The sequence below is a fragment of the Canis aureus genome, chromosome 30 (genome assembly GCF_053574225.1).
Source record: "Canis aureus isolate CA01 chromosome 30, VMU_Caureus_v.1.0, whole genome shotgun sequence".
Taxonomy (NCBI): Eukaryota; Metazoa; Chordata; class Mammalia; order Carnivora; family Canidae; genus Canis; species Canis aureus.
This window is the reverse complement of record NC_135640.1, coordinates 19,027,057-19,045,814: the sequence shown is the minus strand read 5'-3', so window position 1 is coordinate 19,045,814 and position 18,758 is coordinate 19,027,057. Positions and strand designations below refer to the sequence as shown.

At 37.4% G+C, this 18,758-nt stretch overlaps 1 long non-coding RNA gene across 4 annotated transcripts in view; it reads right to left on the bottom strand.

Moving 5' to 3' along the window:
- LOC144301599 (uncharacterized) overlaps positions 1-16,433 on the bottom strand; it is an 82,662-nt gene extending 66,229 nt beyond the window's left edge. For 2 of the 4 annotated variants that reach the window (XR_013368362.1, XR_013368360.1), the window contains exons 1-3: positions 16,328-16,433; positions 540-788; positions 368-450 (exon numbers count right to left, since the gene is read on the bottom strand). This is a non-coding gene — a long non-coding RNA (uncharacterized LOC144301599). The remainder of the gene's footprint in view (positions 1-367; positions 451-539; positions 789-16,327) is intronic. The other 2 variants (XR_013368363.1, XR_013368361.1) reach the window with 2 other exon arrangements.
- Positions 16,434-18,758: the final 2,325 nt, after the last annotated feature.

The window sequence follows — 18,758 nt, the reverse complement described above, 5'->3', positions numbered from 1 at the left end:
AATTATCCTATATGTGGGCACCATGGCATTAATAATAGAAATGCAGGACCAATGATGCCTGCAAAAGCTAGGCTAAAGTCTGGGTATGATGTGCAAACCTGGGATAGGTTTGTTAGCATGGTGGACTTGCTCCTCCCATTTATCTATCCATTTCCTTCGCCTTTACCCTTCCTCCTTCCACAAGTGTCTCCAATTATGTCTCTTTCATGAAACCTCTTTGCTTCAGGTTACACTAGTTTCTTTCATTTTGGACCTTATTGCCTCTCTAGCTAATATGAAATATTTGGGGCTGTGACAATCCTTTCCTTTGTGTTTTTAAGTAATTGAAACAATTATTCAAATGAAGCTGGTCTCCATTTTGGTATACCTTGTGTTTAGTTCAGTGTTGGACCCATAAAAGGGGATGAATATTTGTTACTTGATTGGTTTCCATTTCTGGAGGGATGTCTCCTGAGAACACACAGATATTAGTTGGGAACAGGAATTGCATGAGTTCTCCTCCAGCATATACTCTCTCAAACAAGGATCATCAGGCTTACCAAGGGACTGAGTATAGTCACTTGAATAAAGTGCTGAAGACATTCTTTTTAATCATATTCACTTTTTTCCCTTAAACACTCTTATATAGACTTCCTGATGTCCAAAAAAAAAGGTAAATATGGTCTAATACCCCAGACTGAAATGAATATGGCAAAGGCAGCATTCAAGGACTGATTTCCAGGTTTTTGCTCTTCTGGGCCCCAGATGGAAATAGCTGTTTTCAGATAGCATCTTCCCAATCCAATCACCTACAACAACAGGAGGAGCACATTTTAACTCAAGAACTTTGTGACAATAAAAGGTTTAATTTAGATGGAATGGATCAGCATTGTACAATGAAAATGATACTTTTTTAAAGATTTTATTTATTTATTCATGTCAGACACACACAAAGAGAGAGAGAGAGAGAGAGAGAGAGGCAGAGACACAGGCAGAGGAAGAAGCAGGCTCCATGCAGGGAGCCTGATATGGGTCTTGATCCGGGTCTCCAGGATCAGGCCCTGGGCTGAAGGTGGCGCTAAACCACTGAGCCACCCTGGCTGCCCGAAAATGATACTTATTTACTTCATTGAGCAAGGCGTCCCATTATATGGACATGTGGCAGAGCAAAATGAATAAATCCTAAGGATCATGAAATACTCAGGTTTCTGAGTGAGCCCTGTGGCTGGTATCAGGAAGAAAGTGCCCTACTCAGGTTGGCCCCCCTGGTGGCCCCAAAACATCTTAGTCTGTTGGAGCCAAAGAATATTTGTCACACACCTTCTATCATACCTGCCCATGCTTTTGTCTACTGAGTTAATAAGACCTATTATACGCAAGTCAAGCCTTAGAAGCTATTAGCATATGTCTTTGGATGTTTGAATTAGAACAGACCTCAGAAACTATCCAGTCTAATTCTCTTTGGTTTTCTCCTAGTTCTCTATGTCTACTATTACACTGTCTACAAAAACATCTCTGCAGCCTTTAGATATGGACTTCTAAAGGGAAGTTTTCCATGACTCATCCACCATTAATAAACACTAAATTAATAAATACTAAGTACTCCACCTAGATCAGTTTTTCCTGATGTGTATTATCTTAAAACCTTGTATTTCTTCTTTAGATACTTCATCCCAAATGTAATAAATACTTGTACAATTATTTGTTTTAAAAAGATACTTATTTCACTTATTGTACTCTATAGTTCACTAATAATATAATTATTATATACTGAATATAAACAATGATCAGTATACAGAGAAATTCCAATATTAACATCCAATATTTTCCTCAATGCCTTTGGTAAGTATCTTCAGACAAGGATGATTTAGAGAATCATCACTATTGGGGTTCAATCCAGGCCCTATTTCTTTTGTCTCCTCTTTATCCAATTTCTGTTTCCCTTCTGGTTTTATAGACATGCTCCAGAGTTCACTTCCTTCTAGCAAAATCGTTATTCTTACTATCTGCTGGTGGGTTTGCTCAATGTTCCATTTAATATCTGCTCTTAATAGTTATACTGTGAGTGTGGCTGTTTCACTGCTCTCCACCCTATCTACAAATGCCATATGCTACTTGTCTCTGTTCTGAGTCCTCTGTGTCCCTTGGGGAGCATCCACACGATAGATCTACACTATGTTGAGGTGATAGAGCAGGCTTTATTTTCATCACATTTGAAGAGGAAGTAAAGCAACCTAGTGAGAACACAGTTGAAGACCCCTTCTGGAAAGTAATAGGGATGCCATGCTTACTGCTCCTGAAATAGCATCAACTTTCAACCTAGAAGGTGTGGCTGAGGGGTATTTAACTCTCATGCTCATAGCAAGTGGGCAACATTAGCACGTGTTATGTATCTCAGTATCTCTATGGGCAATCTAGCAAAGTATCAGGGAAAAAAATTCTTTCTGAAATGCATATAAAAATTACATCAGTGGCAAATGCAGAATACCAGATATTTCAGAGGAAATTTTTCTTCCATGCTTGTCAATTTGATGTTTCTGCTTTCTCAGATTTTAAAGCTGAGGTGTCTCAGCTTTTTTCTCGGGAGAAAAGAAATATTTCGTATTTTCATAAATTATAATATTCACATAATAAAGACTCTAAGTGTTTGATCTCAATAAATGGAAGAGTTTACAATACTCTTTCATGTGAAGACACTCGTGCCATCGCACTCTGAAGTGAACAGAATCATGGTACGCTCGTGACAAATGCACTTCTCTGCTCACTTATCTCTGGTTTATGGTTTGGCACATTTTCTAACTTTAATCCATTAATTCAGTTACTATACAATCTCAACCGGGTCAAAACCACAGGGTTCAATTGACACAAATCAGTTATAGCTTCACTCTGTTTTATAACACTAAAACTTCATCTCCACAAGTCCTCCTACAAATCCATGTCAAGGGTCATAGGTGAAATCAGACAAGATATTTATCACAACTAATTGAAAAACAACTCCAAATGCATGTCATGTCTTCGGTCAAAAGCACTAATTGCTACAGGAAAGATGATGTGACTTAATTGGTTTACAAATCTTATAAGCAGCAGTGATAGAGACTTTCTTAACACCACTTACAATATCATGAATTTTCAGAAAATATACAAAAGCTTTTGACTAAATGAATTCAAACTGTCTTTTAAATAGTACCTTTCATGATGATAATCATGCTGTATGATGTGCTGTAGTTATAATTCATCATTCAATACAGAAATTTAGCTCATTTGACACCACCTAATCAAGATCAATACTGCATTTTTTTACTACTTTTATTTCCACCTCTGTCAAAACCAACAAGTGCAATAGTACCTGTATTGAAGAATTTAATAAATGTGTAGTAAGGATTTTGTCTCACTGTAACTGACTACATTTCATGAATCACTTTACTTCTAAAAGTTTTCAAGTTTCCTAACCATAGGATGTACTAAGTGCTATGGATAATATAAAATGAATATCAGACATGACCCACTGTGTTGGTCAGAGTTCTCCAAACAAACAAACTAGTAGGATCTATCCAGAGAGAGAGAGAGAGAGAGAGAGAGAGAGAGAGATCTATTTAAGGAATTGGCTCATATGACTACGGAGGCTGAGAATCCCCAAACTCTGCATCAGCAAGCCCCAAGAGGCCAGTGGAATAAATTCCAATCTGAAGGTTGGCAGCCTCCAGACTCAGGAAGAGCCAATGTTTGAGTTCGTGTCTGAAGGCAGAAAAAGACCAATGTCCCAGCATAAAGCAGTCAGGCAGAAGGAGTTCCCTCTTAACATTCCTGTTCTATTTTGGTCTTTAATTATTTGGATGAGACCCACCCACATCTGAACTGATTGAAATGTTAATTTCATCCAGACACACCCTCACAGACACAGCCCAAATAATATGGGGCCAAATGTATGGCAACCCAGTGATCCCTTCAAGTTGACACACAGAATTAACCATTACACTCATATACTTAAAAAGCCCATTATTTAGGGAAGAAATAAGACAAACAGAATCAGTAGTAGCAAACAATGACAAAATGGCATATAATTAAGTGCTAAATCAAATGATAATGCCTATAATTCCTATAGAGCTTCAGAAAGAGAATAATCAGAGAATTTCTGATTAACTAACTGCATAATAAATATGTTTTCATTTGTCTACAAGGGATTAAGTCCAAAGAATTAAAGAGTAAATAAGGGCTGATTGCTCACCAACAAAAAGAAACAAAAAACAGAATGCCTAAAATGACTTAAAAATGAAAAAAACACAAGCAGAGACAGGAGGGAGAAAAATAACAGACTGCTTCAGCATTTTCCTGTCTGAACCTTGATAACATTTTATACCTCAGTGTGAAAGATTGCTTTAGCTGAAAGAAAAAGGCTTTTGATGTCACATATTCCCCCAAACACCTGCTGGTCTTAAGTGTTTCAGCAAATAATTCAGCCTGCTGGGAATTCTTGGGTTATAATTTTTATATTCATAGCTTCTCAAAACTTTTTAGAGGTTTTCAGCAGAAGAAAAAAAACAAGTGATACCAAGTCAAATGATCTCTGAGAGTATCTGATATTATTCACCGCCTTAGGTTGCTACCCACTACCCACCAGATTCTATTCTTTCATGGGCAGCATTTTAATGGAAGAGGTACGAGGAATTACTCACAGTTGGTTTTTTCCCAAGGATTAAACAATGACATGGAAGCAATTCACTGGCCAACTTTGACAGCAGTTTTTACTGGGAACGAATAATAGAAATTATTATAAAAAAAGTTTGACAATATCTCCCGTTTCTTGAGGATATGAATCCCAAACAGCTTCAGAATTATTGAAATGTCTACAGCTGAAAACCAATTACCTCCCTTCAGTTTTTTTCTGTTATATTTATTATGTTGAAACACAATAGCTGTTTCCTGTTATTACACTTCAGTAATTCTAGATCAACTCTCCAATCTGACATAACCACAATTTTTAGCCAGGTTAACCTAACATAGGGTAATTGAATGCTCCCTTTCTGCCAACAAGAATAGCAAAATGTATTCCATTTTTCTTGATTCTGCAAGTTTTCTTATGACAACAATTTTCTAAATGGTCACTCCCTTTACTGGGATCTGACAGACTGAAGCTGTTCTTTCTCTAGAAATTTTCCTATCATTCTAGAGAAGCCTCTCTCACCCATGGAAGCTTGGACACGAGCAAGTGGAAATGAGCATCCTTATCTCCTATGACCAGTGCTTGGCATATAGGAGATCCTAGAGCTCCCATGGCCCAAAGTGGTTGCCTGGAAGCCGTAGAATTGAGAGATCTAAAGAATCCAGTACTGGGAGAAATAAACCACAGAACCCAGGAAAACCCACACATGCGGAAGGGACTACAGACTTCAGACTTCATTCAAGAGGAGATCCCAGCAGGAAACCCAAGTTGACTAGGTGAAGTTACCTATACCCTTGTGGATATGAGCTAAAGAAAACCAGGCAGGGAACAAGCTAAGCACTCAATGGAGACCAAGAATAGAGAAGGTTGCCCAAACCAGAAGACTATCTCCACACTGCATTAAACAATTCAGTCTTCTCTAAGAACAAACATACCATCTTGGAGAAAGATAAAGAGGAAACCTCATGAGAGGTAGGGAGAAGTCCTAACAAGGAGATGAGCTATTTTATTCTACTATACTTCCTAAAGACTAATCACAAAACCTAAATCAATCACAAAGAAATGTTTGTTAAACCAGAAGAGGTCAAGTTACCTCTAACAGGCAATTTAAGTCCTAACACACTCATGCTCTCACTAGCTGCAGAACTGGGGTATCCAGAGCTAGATAAGATCAATTATAGCAAATGAAAGAAGCAGCATATTCTGTGCAATTTTGTATTTCAGAGTAAATTTTAACCCCCAAATGCAGAAACGAATAAGATGAATTTCATGTCTTCCTTGAACTCACACTCTATATGGGGAAAATCCCATAAAAAATAGTGTAATAAATGGAAAAATAAAAATATGTATAAGGACAAAGTTAGCAGACATTGATAAAATGCATGTGAAAGCTCGGAGGAGCATAAGAAAAGGTTTCCTGGAAAAGGATGCTATATTGGGTTTCAGAGGATGAATAGGAGATTATCACAGATTGGAGAGAGTTCCCTGTAGGTAGACAGAAAAAGTTACAGAAGGATTGAAGAGCTAAGAATGTTCATATTAGTGTCACTGGAGCATAATAAAAAAACTTAATTTTCAAACGGAATTCCATTCACTGGTAACTAATATTATAGCTTAGAGGATAAAACTACTTTTGTTTCAAGATGTTAAAATTGTTTTTTTTTAATATTTAATAGTGTACTCAGTGTAATGGAGAAAAAAAAAACTGCAGTATTATTTAACCAAAAGAGTTAGAAGTGACATTTCAAAAATAAATTTGTAAGATTATTATTCTTGTCCTCAATCCAGAAAATATACTGCAGATGGTTACAAATGTTTATTTCTAAGATGTAAAAAATGAGATCTGTTTTCACTCTTTACAGTCTCACAATCTTTTGTAATTTCTAGTTTTAAAGAACTATAAGTCTCTATACAGGAGGTGCTCAATGTCACTAATTAACCATTTTATTTTGAAGCATCTTCTCAACAACCATAAAAAACATGTTTATCTTAATGATTTTGTGTCCTACTGACAGTATTGAATATTTTTAAAGCCATTATGTTACATATTCTTTGTAATTCTTGCTCAAAAATTATAATGCACTATTTTCTCCAAGTGGAAGTTTAAAAACCAGTTATGCTTCAGATAATCTTAACAATATTTTTATTGGTCAATTTTTTTAGGTGGAATTCAAAGAGTAAGCTGAAGAACACAACCTTCATTTTATAGGAAAGAACTTTTAAATCATGTCTAAGACTGTAGTTGCTGATCTTATAAATACATGTACAACCTGAAGGATTCTAGGAAGGACCTCCTGCCCAAGTATATTTCATCTACTTGCCAGGGTACCAAGGATGCTTTACTAATGATTCCTGGCTTTGGATTTCAAAGACATCTTGACTATCATTAATCCTGTATTAAGTCATCAGTATCCTGTGAGGGCTAACATTGAGATATTATCAAAGAACAGCTTTCAGCATTTCCCAGCAAGTCTTTGGTACATGATAAAGGAATTCCATGCTCAAATAAGCTTGAGAAATACCAAACATTATTTTTCTTAGACAGTCACAATATATATTAGTGTATAAAAAGCTCTGAAAACACCAACAATTAGGAAAAAAAAAAAAACTTTTTTTAATACTCAGCTATTCCAAAATCCAGGCTTCATGAGAATTAACAATAACAGTAGCTGAAAGCAAGACACCGAAAATTAAACAAAAAAGGGGGACAAGTGAGGAAGGTCAGAAAAGGAGTGCTCAGATGGCTAAGAGCACTGAAAGGCACTGGTAGCAATGAATGTGGACTGCTCCTCAGAAGAAAAAGAAAATGGATGTATTCAGCTCTTTTCCTTGGACGGGTCCTAGGGAAGATCTAGCGCTTCCGGAGAATAAAATTCATTTGGTCTAGACAGTTTTCATTTTCTTGGAAGTGGGTCTTCACAGAATCACCTCTACTAAGATGCATTTTAAGATGATGTCACTATTATCTAAAGACAATAGAAGAGATAGTCATAGGAGACCCATTCCTGTACTTGCTATATGGAGGAAGTCAAGAACATTGTCTCATTTAATGCCCCTTATATAAAGGACCACATTGAAAATGCTTTTGAGAACTTAGTGCTAAAAAACAAACAATTTTGCCTTCCCTGAGGACCTGAGATATTTCCTCTTTTCTGACAAGAAATATTATGTTTTTCTATTTGCTTTGATTACCAGGAAACCCAAAGCTAAATGTCAGAGCAAATAAAACAACCACATATGCCTAGGAGGACTGGATGTTTGGGATCTTCTTTCTACTCTTATTGATATGGACTTCTCAGTCATGATCCTCTATTTCTCATTCCCTGTTAATTTGTTGTTTGCGCTTGTGATAAACCACCGCTGGCTTATCCAAAGGCCACTTGGGAATATGAGAGCAGACAGGTAAAGAGATGGAAAGACAAATCAGGACAGACAGAAATGACTGGCTCCTGCAAGATCTATACAGAACACAACACCAGTACCTTACATGGGATCTAGAATATTAATGCCTAAGTATTTTAAACATGTTTAAGTGAAAAAGTGTTCCCAGATAATACCACATCAAGATCTCCAGGGATATGTGTTTCTTACTGAAATATATGTCTAGGATACTAAGGACAAGTTAAGGCTTCCGACTCCCATGAAGGGATTCTATACTGGGGGGGAGGCTAAGGAGTAACCCTGGAGTGACAGTGAGGACATACTAGAGACAGGCCAGAGAACCTGACAGGTAATTCCAAACAACTCTCTCTCTCTCTCTCTCTTAAAGATTTTATTTATTTATTCACGAGAAACACACAGGGAGAGGCAGAGGAGAAGCACACTCCCTGCGGGGAGCCCAATGCGGAACTCAATCCTAGGACCCGGGATCACAATCTGAGCCAAAACAGGCACTCAACCACTGAGCTACCCAGGCGTCCCCAAGGGAGACTCTCTTATGGATCTGCATAGGTCTGGGAGTGAGCTCACCTCTGCAAAAAACAGGCTGACCTATCAATAAGGCAAATTCAGGATGAAGCATGACAAGAGAGGAGGCAAACACACACACATGAGGCGAATGTGTTTGAGGGATGGGGCATGAATTTGGAAAGAAAAGCACATATTATCTATTCAAAACACCTTTTGTTTTGAGGAGGAATTGTAGGACAAGGCATTTGTGTTCTAAAGGGCTCAAAAGCATGTTGATTGGTCACATACATATAGTTGATTGGTCACATACATAAACCACAGTGAGATGTGGCTCCTGAATAACATTGCCAGCTTTGTTACCCAACAATAAGCTGAACCATGGCATTTTAATGTTGTAACTTGGAAGTTAACCACCCCCTTTCACTCCTTAGGGGCTAGAGGGCAGCAGAGAGTAATAATACCAGAATCTACTGTGTTGAGCAAGCTGTTATAGGAGCATTGATTCTGATTATGGTTTTCCAAGGACACAATTATGGCCTGCTCTGAAGGGCTTCTTATATGTAACACCTCATAGAGTAACTCTCCTGAGGAAACTACTGCTGGAGAGGGAGTGGCATTGCTGCTTGTATAATTTTCCCAATGGAAACTACACTGATTTATTCATTCCAACAGAGCTTTCAATGTCCTGCCACTACAACTGGGGATATATAAAGTCAAATAAAACGTGGTCTCTGCCCTAAAGGGATTAGTTAAGGATCCCAAAGTTCTGACTCTTCTTGTAAGTTGACCTTTAGTCTATTTCAAAATCCTTTCCCTTCTGAGGCAGGGAGAGGGTGAAGTAGGTGCTTCAGGCTCTTGATTAATCTTCTCTTGAATTCTCTCTGAAACCTGAACTGAATAACCTTGGCGGCGCAGCATGCCTTCTTGATATACAGGTTGTATACAGTGACGTGATGGGCACTGGGTGTTATAAGAATTACTGAACTCTATATTTGAAACTAATTATGTACTATATGTTAGCTAATTGAAGTTAAATTTTTTAAAAAGTAGTATACAGCATCACTGCTGATAATCCTGTGTGTTTTGGGATTAGTCAAAGAATGAGGATAAGAGCAGGATGGATGATACTTGCTCTTCTGAATAGAGGTTTTCTGAGGGAACTTCTGGTTCTCTTGTGCATTATGTCTACCAACCTCTCATCTCCCTCTAAATTCCTCCTTCTCTCTCTCTCCTCCCTTTAGAGCCAAATTTCTTTAAATTTGTTAATTTAGATAAAGAAACATCCTTGTTCCCTACTCCATCAAGATCTAAAGAAACATCCTTGTTTACCTTCCAGCCACTCCTCTGCTTACCACCCCATCACCCCAACACCCACCTCACTAATATCCAGATCACCTTCATGTCAAAAAAATCTCAAAAAAAATGTTGAATTCTTTTATTTCAGTTCTCAAAAATATTCAATACATTGGCCATGTCCTCCTCCTCTTAAAACCCTCTTATTCCCTGACCTCTGTTAGACTACATTCTCCTGGGTTTATTGGCCTTCCTGTTCTCCAGCCACTTCTATAATGTTCTTCTCATTCTCCTCTCTTGGTACCTCCATCTTAGTCTGAAAACTGTACATTGGATTTCCATAGGAGACTATTCCAGACACTCTTTTAACCTCACTCTCCATCCTCACACAGGGTCAGAACTTGAATGTGAATCACACCTACTGGAAATATGTAGGACACATCCACATAGGCTTTCCATGAGGGATGATTTCATCCACTTCCATAACTTCAAGTAGCACCTCTTTGCCAATAACTCCAACTGTGTATTTTGAGCGGAGAACTTCCTTTTTAAGACAGATCCATATGCCCCAGTCTATGCAACATTCTTATTTATATATTTTACAAGTACCTCATTACTTAACATATTCAAAACTGAACTTGAGACCTGCTTTTCCTACAGCATGTTATCTCAGTAAATTTCTCAATACAGAGCTTTCTAGGAGCTTTCTTTGACATTTTTCTCTTACAACTCCCCATATCCAATCACCCACTAAAGGCTGCCAATTCTGCCTTCTAAATACATCTTGAACCATATCCATTTCTATTCACCCCAAGGCCACCACATAAGCCAAGTCTCCAAATGAACCTGCACCTGGACTAGTAAAGAGGCTTCTAAATGGTCTTCCTGAAGCACTTCCTGCCTTCTACAGTCTATTCTGCACACAAAGCCGGAGTACACTTTTGTAAATATATAGCAAGAATGAATCTTATACAGAGACTTCAAAGTGCAGAGATATAACATCCTTTAGGTCTCTAAAAATCAACTTAGTCCTAAAGTTCCATATGTACTTAGAAATGAAAAACTGAATATTGCATAATCAAGGTAATCTACATCATTTGGGTTAAATACTCTAATTCAATCAACCAATTCAAGATTCTCCTCAGGATTCACCAAACTCTGTTTCTTCCACTTGAGGGTGACCTATGATACTGCAATGATTACATACTCTCCCAGTCTTGGGAGGGTGGGGCTGGGGTAACTTTCCCAGAAGCATTCTTTGTCCTTGATGACCTTGAGATTTACCTCATCCTGACTGACTCCCACCAGTGATGTACTCTGTCCTTCCACAACTTCTAACAGACAACTCACTGCTGATAAGAACAGTAACAGTCTCTTTTTCTGAGCCTTCTACATACATCAACTCATTTACTCCACAACCCTTTGGATCTGTCTGTTGTCTTTTGGCACTTTGCACATTTTTCTCCTCCTCAGGAAACTCAGGACCTCTGTTGCTTTTTGGACATCACAATATGTGCATACCAAATTCTCTCAGTCTGTCCTGAAAGCCATTTGGCCCAACATCTCACTTAACCACTGCTCTTGTCACTCCAGTGCCATGGCGGACAAAGTGCCAAGGCTTCTCTAGGACAATAGAAATCTCCCCTCGGTACTCCTAAGAAAGCAAGATAGGGGCTTTCTCTGGTCCCAGTTTCACCAGTAGGTCAGACATTCCTATCCTCAGTCCTATTCCATCAAGATCTAAAACTTGAGACAGAAGGGTGCCTCAACCCTTTCTTAGAAATCCACAATAGCCACTAAACTCTCTTGCCCCCCTTTCGCTATTCTGAAGCTCCACTCAATTGCCAAGAATGTAAAACAAAAACTCTCCTCTGTATGTCAGAAAGAAACTTGCTTTGAATCTATTCTCTCCTATGCTCTAGTTTATGGTTAAATTCTATGTACTCTTTCTTCAGGCTTTGACCAGTGATGCTACAAATCCTGCTTTGAGGAGATTCATAAAAACTTTCTGGCCCAAAATTTAGGCTCTTCCTTGAGAACTCAGGCTTCCCCTTACACCTCAATAAAGCTGGGGAATAAAGCAAAGCTAGGCTTTCACAATCATTATCCTATGGGTTTCAAATAATCAACTTCTTTTCCAAGGGTCTTAAATAATGAATGCCACTGCATGAAACAGTAAAGATCATGGAGCATTTAAAAAAAAATGCGAGAAAAGAAAAACCTGTTTTTAAAACTCCCAAACTTTATTTTTATTTTCTGAGACAAATGCAAATATGATTAAGTACCTATCCATTCCCCTCCCACCAACAAGTCCTCTTCAAACTCTCTCTCTCTCTCTCTCTCTATATATATATATATACACACACACACACACATAAAATTTTTGTTATATAATTAACACAAAACATTGCATAAGTTGAAGGTATACAATATGTAGATTTGGATTTGGTACATATATATATCGCAGTATGATTACCACACAGCTAACACCTCTATCACATCACAGAATTATCATTTCCTTTCTGTCGTGGGAACAATTCATGTCTAGTCTCTTAGCAACTTTGAAGATTATAATACAGTATTGTTTCTTTTTTTTTTTAATTTTTTATTTATTTATGATAGTCACACAGAGAGAGAGAGAGAGAGAGAGAGAGGCAGAGACATAGGCAGAGGGAGAAGCAGGCTCCATGTACCAGGAGCCCCACGTGGGATTCGATCCTGGGTCTCCAGGATTGCGCCCTGGGCAAAGGCAGGCACCAAACCGCTGCGCCACCCAGGGACCCCACAGTATTGTTTCTATAATCCATATGCTGTAAATTAGATCTTCAGGACTTACCCACGATTTGCAAGTTTATACACTTAAGCAACATCTCCCTAATTCCCACCCCCACCCCAGGCCCTGGTAACCACCATTCTACTCTGTTTCTGTAAGTTCAGCTTTTACATAAACTTTTTATTGATGTATAACTGACATACAGAAGAGCACAAAAATTGTGAATGTATAGGTTGAGGAATTTTTACCATGTCAATATACCCTTATCACAACCAGAAGTCAGGAAGTAAAACATGACAAGTATCCCACCTACACTCCCAAAAGAAACTGCCATCCTGACTTCCATCACCATCAATTAACTTTGCTAGTTATTGAACTTCTTATAAATGTAATTTTGAACTGTTTTTCTGTCGGCCTTTTTCCTCTCAAAATTATGTATGTGAAATTCATTCCACAATGTTGCACATGGCAGTAGCTTATTATTCATTGTCATTCCTTTGTAGATGTCCTTTATATGACTGTATTACAATTTATTTATCCATTCTGCTGCTCGTGGACATTTTGGTTGTTCTCAGTTTAAGGCAATTATGAACAAAGCTGCCAAGAACATTCATATGCATAGATTTTATGCATAGATTTTTATATGCACATATGTATGCATTTCTGTTGGTGTACAACTAGGAATAGTATTACTAACTCATAGGTTTATGCATCTAGCTGTATAATAGATATTGCCAAACAATTTGTCAAAATGGTTGTACCAACTTGAACTCACTAATAACACTGAGAATTTCAATTGTTCTACATCTTCTTCACCAACACTTAGTATTAGCAGTCTTCTTAATTATAGCTATCCCCCATGAATATATTAGTGGTAGCTTATTGTATTAAAATTTGCATCTCCGTAATGACTAAGGTAATATTTCATATGCTTCTTTGCCATTTGGAGATACTGTTTGTGAAATGCTTATTAAAGTCATTGGCATTTTTCTGTCTTTGCTTTATAGGAATCCTTTATCAGGTATGCTCATGACAATTATCTCCTTCCTTCTACTCCTTGACTTGTCTTTTACACTTCTCAAAGAGGTCTTTTAATAATTGAAGTTCAATCAATCTACAGAAATCTATTGTATTTCTATATACCAATAATGAAGGAGTGGGAAGAGAAACTAAGAAAATAATCTTATTTATAAGTGTACCAAAAATAATAAGATACCTAGGAATAAACTTAACCAAAGAGGTGAAAGAGGTGAATGTCTAGGTTGTACACTGAAAACTATAAAACACTAATGAAAGAAACTGAAGACAATAAGAAATAAAGAGATAAAAAATAATAAATAAATAAATAAATAAATAAATAAATAAATAAATAAGCATTCCATGTTCATGGATTGGAAGCACAAATATTGTTAAAATGTCTATACTACCCAAAGCACTCTAAATGTTTAATACGATCCCTATCAAAATACCACCTTGGGGTACCTGAGTGGCTTGGTCGACTAAGTGTCCAACTCTTGGTCCCAGCTCAGGTCTTGTTTTTTTGGGGGGTTTTGTGGGTTTGTGGGTTTTTGTAAGATTTTAACGGAGAGAGAGGCAGAGTCACAGACAGAGGGAGAAGCAGCCTTCATGCAGGGAGCACGATGTGGGATTCGATCCTGGGACTCCAGGATCATGCCCCAAGCCAAAGGCAGATGCCCAACCACTGAGCCAACCAGGTATCCCTCAGGTCTTGATCTTGGGGCTATAAGGTCAAGCTCCATGTTGGGCTCCAGGCTGGGCATGGAGCCGTCTTTAAGAATTAAAAAAAAAAAAATACCAACAGCATTTCACAGAGCTGGAACAAATAATCCTAAAATTTTTATGGATCCACAAAAGACCACAAATAGCGAAAGCAACCTTGAAAGAGAAGGGCAAAGTAGAAGTATCATAATTTCAAACTTTGAGTTATAATCGAAAGCTGTAGTAATCAAAACAGTATGCTACTGTCACAAAAATACACACACAGATCAATAGAACAGAGTAGATAATCCAGAAATAATTATATGGTCAATTAATCTTTAACAAAGCAGGAAAGACTACCCAATGAGAAAAGACAGACTCTTCCAACAAATCGTGTTAGGAGAACTGGACAGCAACATGCAAAAGAATGAAATTGGACCATTTTATAACACCATATCAAAATAATAAGATACCTGTATATAACACTATACACAAAAACAAATTCAAAATGGATTAGAGGCCTAAGTGTGAGACCTGAAATCATAAAAATACTAGAAAAAAAAGCACAGGCAATAATTTCTCTGATATCCACTGTAGCAACTTTTTTCTAGATAGGTACCCTGAGGTAAGGGAAACAAAAGCAAAAATGAACTATATCAAAATAAAAATTTCTACACAGCAAAGGAAACAATCAACAAAACTAAAAGGCAACCTGTGGAATGGGAGAAGATATTTGCAAATGACATATCTGATATGGGGTTAGTATCCAATATATATAAAGAACTTCTACAAATCAGCACCCAAAAAACAAATAATTCTATTTAAAAATAGGCAGAAAGCATGAACAGACATTTCTCCAAAGACATCCTGATAGACAACAGACACATGAAAAGATGCTCATCATCACTTATCATCAGGAAAATGCAAATCCAAAATACAATAAATATCACGTCACACCTGTCAGAATGGCTAAAATCAAAAATACTTGAAACAACAGGTGTTGACAAGGATGTGGAGAAAGGGGAACCCTTTTGCACTACTGGTGGGAATGCAAACTGGTACAGCCACTCTGGAAAACAGCATGGAGGTTCTCAAAACGTTAAACATCCAGTGATGTTTAACCTACATCCTACATCCAGTGATGGCATTATTAGGTATTTATCCAAAGAATATAAAAATACATGCACCCCAATGTTTATAGCAGCACTATCAACAATAGTCAAATTATGGAAGAAGCCCAAATGTCCATCTACTGATGGATGGACAAAGAAGATGTGGAGTGTGTGTGTGTGTGTGTGTGTGTGTACACATATACGTATATGCCATAAAAAAATGAAATCTTGCCATTTGCAATGATATGGATGGAGCTAGAGAGTATAAGGCTAAGCAAAACAAATCAGAGAAAGACAAATAACATGGTTCACTCATATATGGAATTTAAGAAATAAAACAAATGAGCCAAAGGGAATAAAAGAGAGAGAAAGAGAGAGAGACAACCGAAAAACAGACTCTTAACTATACAGAACAAACTGTTGATTACCAGAGGGAATATGGGTGGAGAATGGGGGAAATAGGTGATGGGGATTAAGGAGTGTACTTGTCATGATGAGTACTAGGTGATTAAAGTAAAAACTTCAAAAAATTAAATTCTTAATTTTAATACAGTTGAAATTATCAATATTTTCCATTATGGTTAGCTTTATTATCTTATTTTTCATGCTTAGTTACAATTCACTTGGGATTGGTATTTTATATCATGTACAGTAGTAGTCAAGATTCATTTTTTTTTATATGGCTATCTAATTTACCCAGCACCATTTATTTAAGAAACTTTTTTTCCCACTGTATTACAATAGGACACTTTTGTCCTAAGTCATGGGACCACATGAGACCATTTCTGGGCTCTCTGTTTTGTTCCATTTACCCTCTGTAATACTTTGGTCTTAATTTCTAACCAACTTTCCTCATTTAACTATCTCTTTATCAGGTCTTACCTTACATATTACTTCCTCAGGAAAGCCTTTCCTAAATTAGCTGTAATCAACATCTTTCAGGCTCCAATAGCCTATTCTTTTCATTGGTATCATTCATGATTCTATTAGGTACATTCTGATAGATACATTCTATTTACTGTATGAGTCTTCTACACTCAAAGCTGCATAAAGAAAGAGACTGTCTGTCATGCTCATGGCAGGATTATTAGTCACACCACAATGCCTGGGTCACAGGAAGTCCTATGTAATGTAGTTTTGTTTTATTTTGTTTAACTCAGTAACCCCTCAGTCTAATATGTCTTATTGTCCTTAGCAAGTGTTTTTTTTCTCAAATGTTGATGTCAGCAGAGTTCCTGCCTTAACTTGTTGGCCCTCTCTGTGCACTCTCTATCCAAAGGCAATCCCATCTATTCACATCGATTTAACTACTATCTAGTTAAAAAGGACTTAAAAATATACTCCTTCTACCCTGATCACAAGCTTCGATGTTTGCCTACTAAGTATTTCTAACTGGATGTTATACAGATATTTCAAACTCAACTTGTTCCAACTGAACTCATCTTTTTCCCACTCCTCCACTCCCACCCCACCTGCTCTTCCTGCTCTTATATATACCATTTCAATTAATGGTGCCATCAACTACGTAGTCTCCTAAAGCAGAAATCTTGTAGTCATTCTAAAGTCCTTTATCCACCTACCCACATCTTTTTATTTAATAACTAATTTATTCCTCCCACATAGTTTTATACTCCTTCTCCCACCTCTATTACTACTGCCTAACCAGGTTTCCATTCTTTCTTACCTTACTACTGAAATAGCCTGCTAATAACTCTTTTTATCCCAATTTTGCCCTCCTTTGAAGCTTCCTCCGCATAACATTGAGAATGGCATATCTAAAATTCAATTTGACTATGGAGTTTTATTCTTAAACCCCTTCCAAGGCTTTCCAGAGCCTTGTTACTCAGTTAACACACCAGACCCTCTAAAACTTGAGTCTTGATTTCCTTTTTTACTTCTACCCTTCTATTTTACCTTCTAATAATTTCCAACTGCTTTCAATTCTATTAAACAATGACGTTTCCTCCATGTTTAGCTTTCTTTATGGTGCTCCCCATGCCTGGAATGGCACTCAGCTCTTACCTTACCTTCAGGATTAGATTCTAGAAACATCTCTTCCAGGAAGCCCAAACCTCTGGGTTGGCCTGAGTTCATCTCTGCTCTCCCACAACCCCACAGCAAACTTTATTACCACATAATTTATAGTCTGTCTCCTCTACTAAACAATCAGATCCTTGACAGCTGGCCCAATATATTTGTCTTTGTGCCCTGAGATGCAGTAGACAGCTTGACATATATTAGGCATCTAACAATAGCTATTGCACTGAAATTTTTAGATCCCTTTGAATCTCCACGACAGAATCCAATATCCATGTTGCCCTTTCTTTTTGTATTCTGTTGAATTTCAATTTTATTCCAGGTAACAATGTGCCCAGCTCAGTAACTACATTGCCTACCCTCTCTTGCCATGACAGATGATCAGTAAAATATAAGAACTTAGTGCTGGCTTTCTGGAAGCCACTTTAAAGGAGACTGACTCAACAGTTTTGTCATTTATTCTTCCCCTCCTTCTACCTGAAATGTATTCACCTTGATTGAAATTCCAGAAGACACCAAGTGTCCTTGAAGATGCAAAGCCATGCTCTACAGAAAGATGGGAGTATGCTTCCCTAATGACTATGGAGCCTTCATACAAGCACAGCACAGCTTCCTCTTAGACGTTTGTTACAGGAGAGAATATGACACCTACTTCATTTAGCCTATCTGGGTCTTTGTTGCTGAAAGCAACAGTAGCTGCTAGCTGTGAATAAAAGTTTCTTCTCCAATGATACAACTGCAAATTAAAACTGATCATGAAATCTGCTTAATTGGAATCATCTAGAATGGACACACTACTTCTACATATATTGTCCTACACGACCTCATAAAGACACTGGTAGGCTGGGTGACTTTTAATATGACAGTGAGCCATTTTGTTTCTCCAGTTGTTATTTAACTCATAACTTGTCACTTAAGTAGAGTTGGAGTTTCTGAGATAATGACCTGAGTAACTTTTACAGTATTCTTATTCACAGCTAGTAACCATCATGGGGACTTCATAGTCCCTAATGAAGACATATGGGCAGAGTAATTAGAGTTCTTTCAAGGATTAACATCCAAAAGAGCATTAATAGCCATTATTCATATACTCTAATTTGCATGTATCTATGTGTATGCACAGATACAAATCTTTCTGCAGATAGCAAATATAAACTACTGAGCTAGTCTCCCCGTTTATAAAATATAAAATAAAACAATGAAAACACACACATACATACACATTAGAATACACTGGATTCCAAGTCTCCAACTTAACAGATATCATATCCTGTGT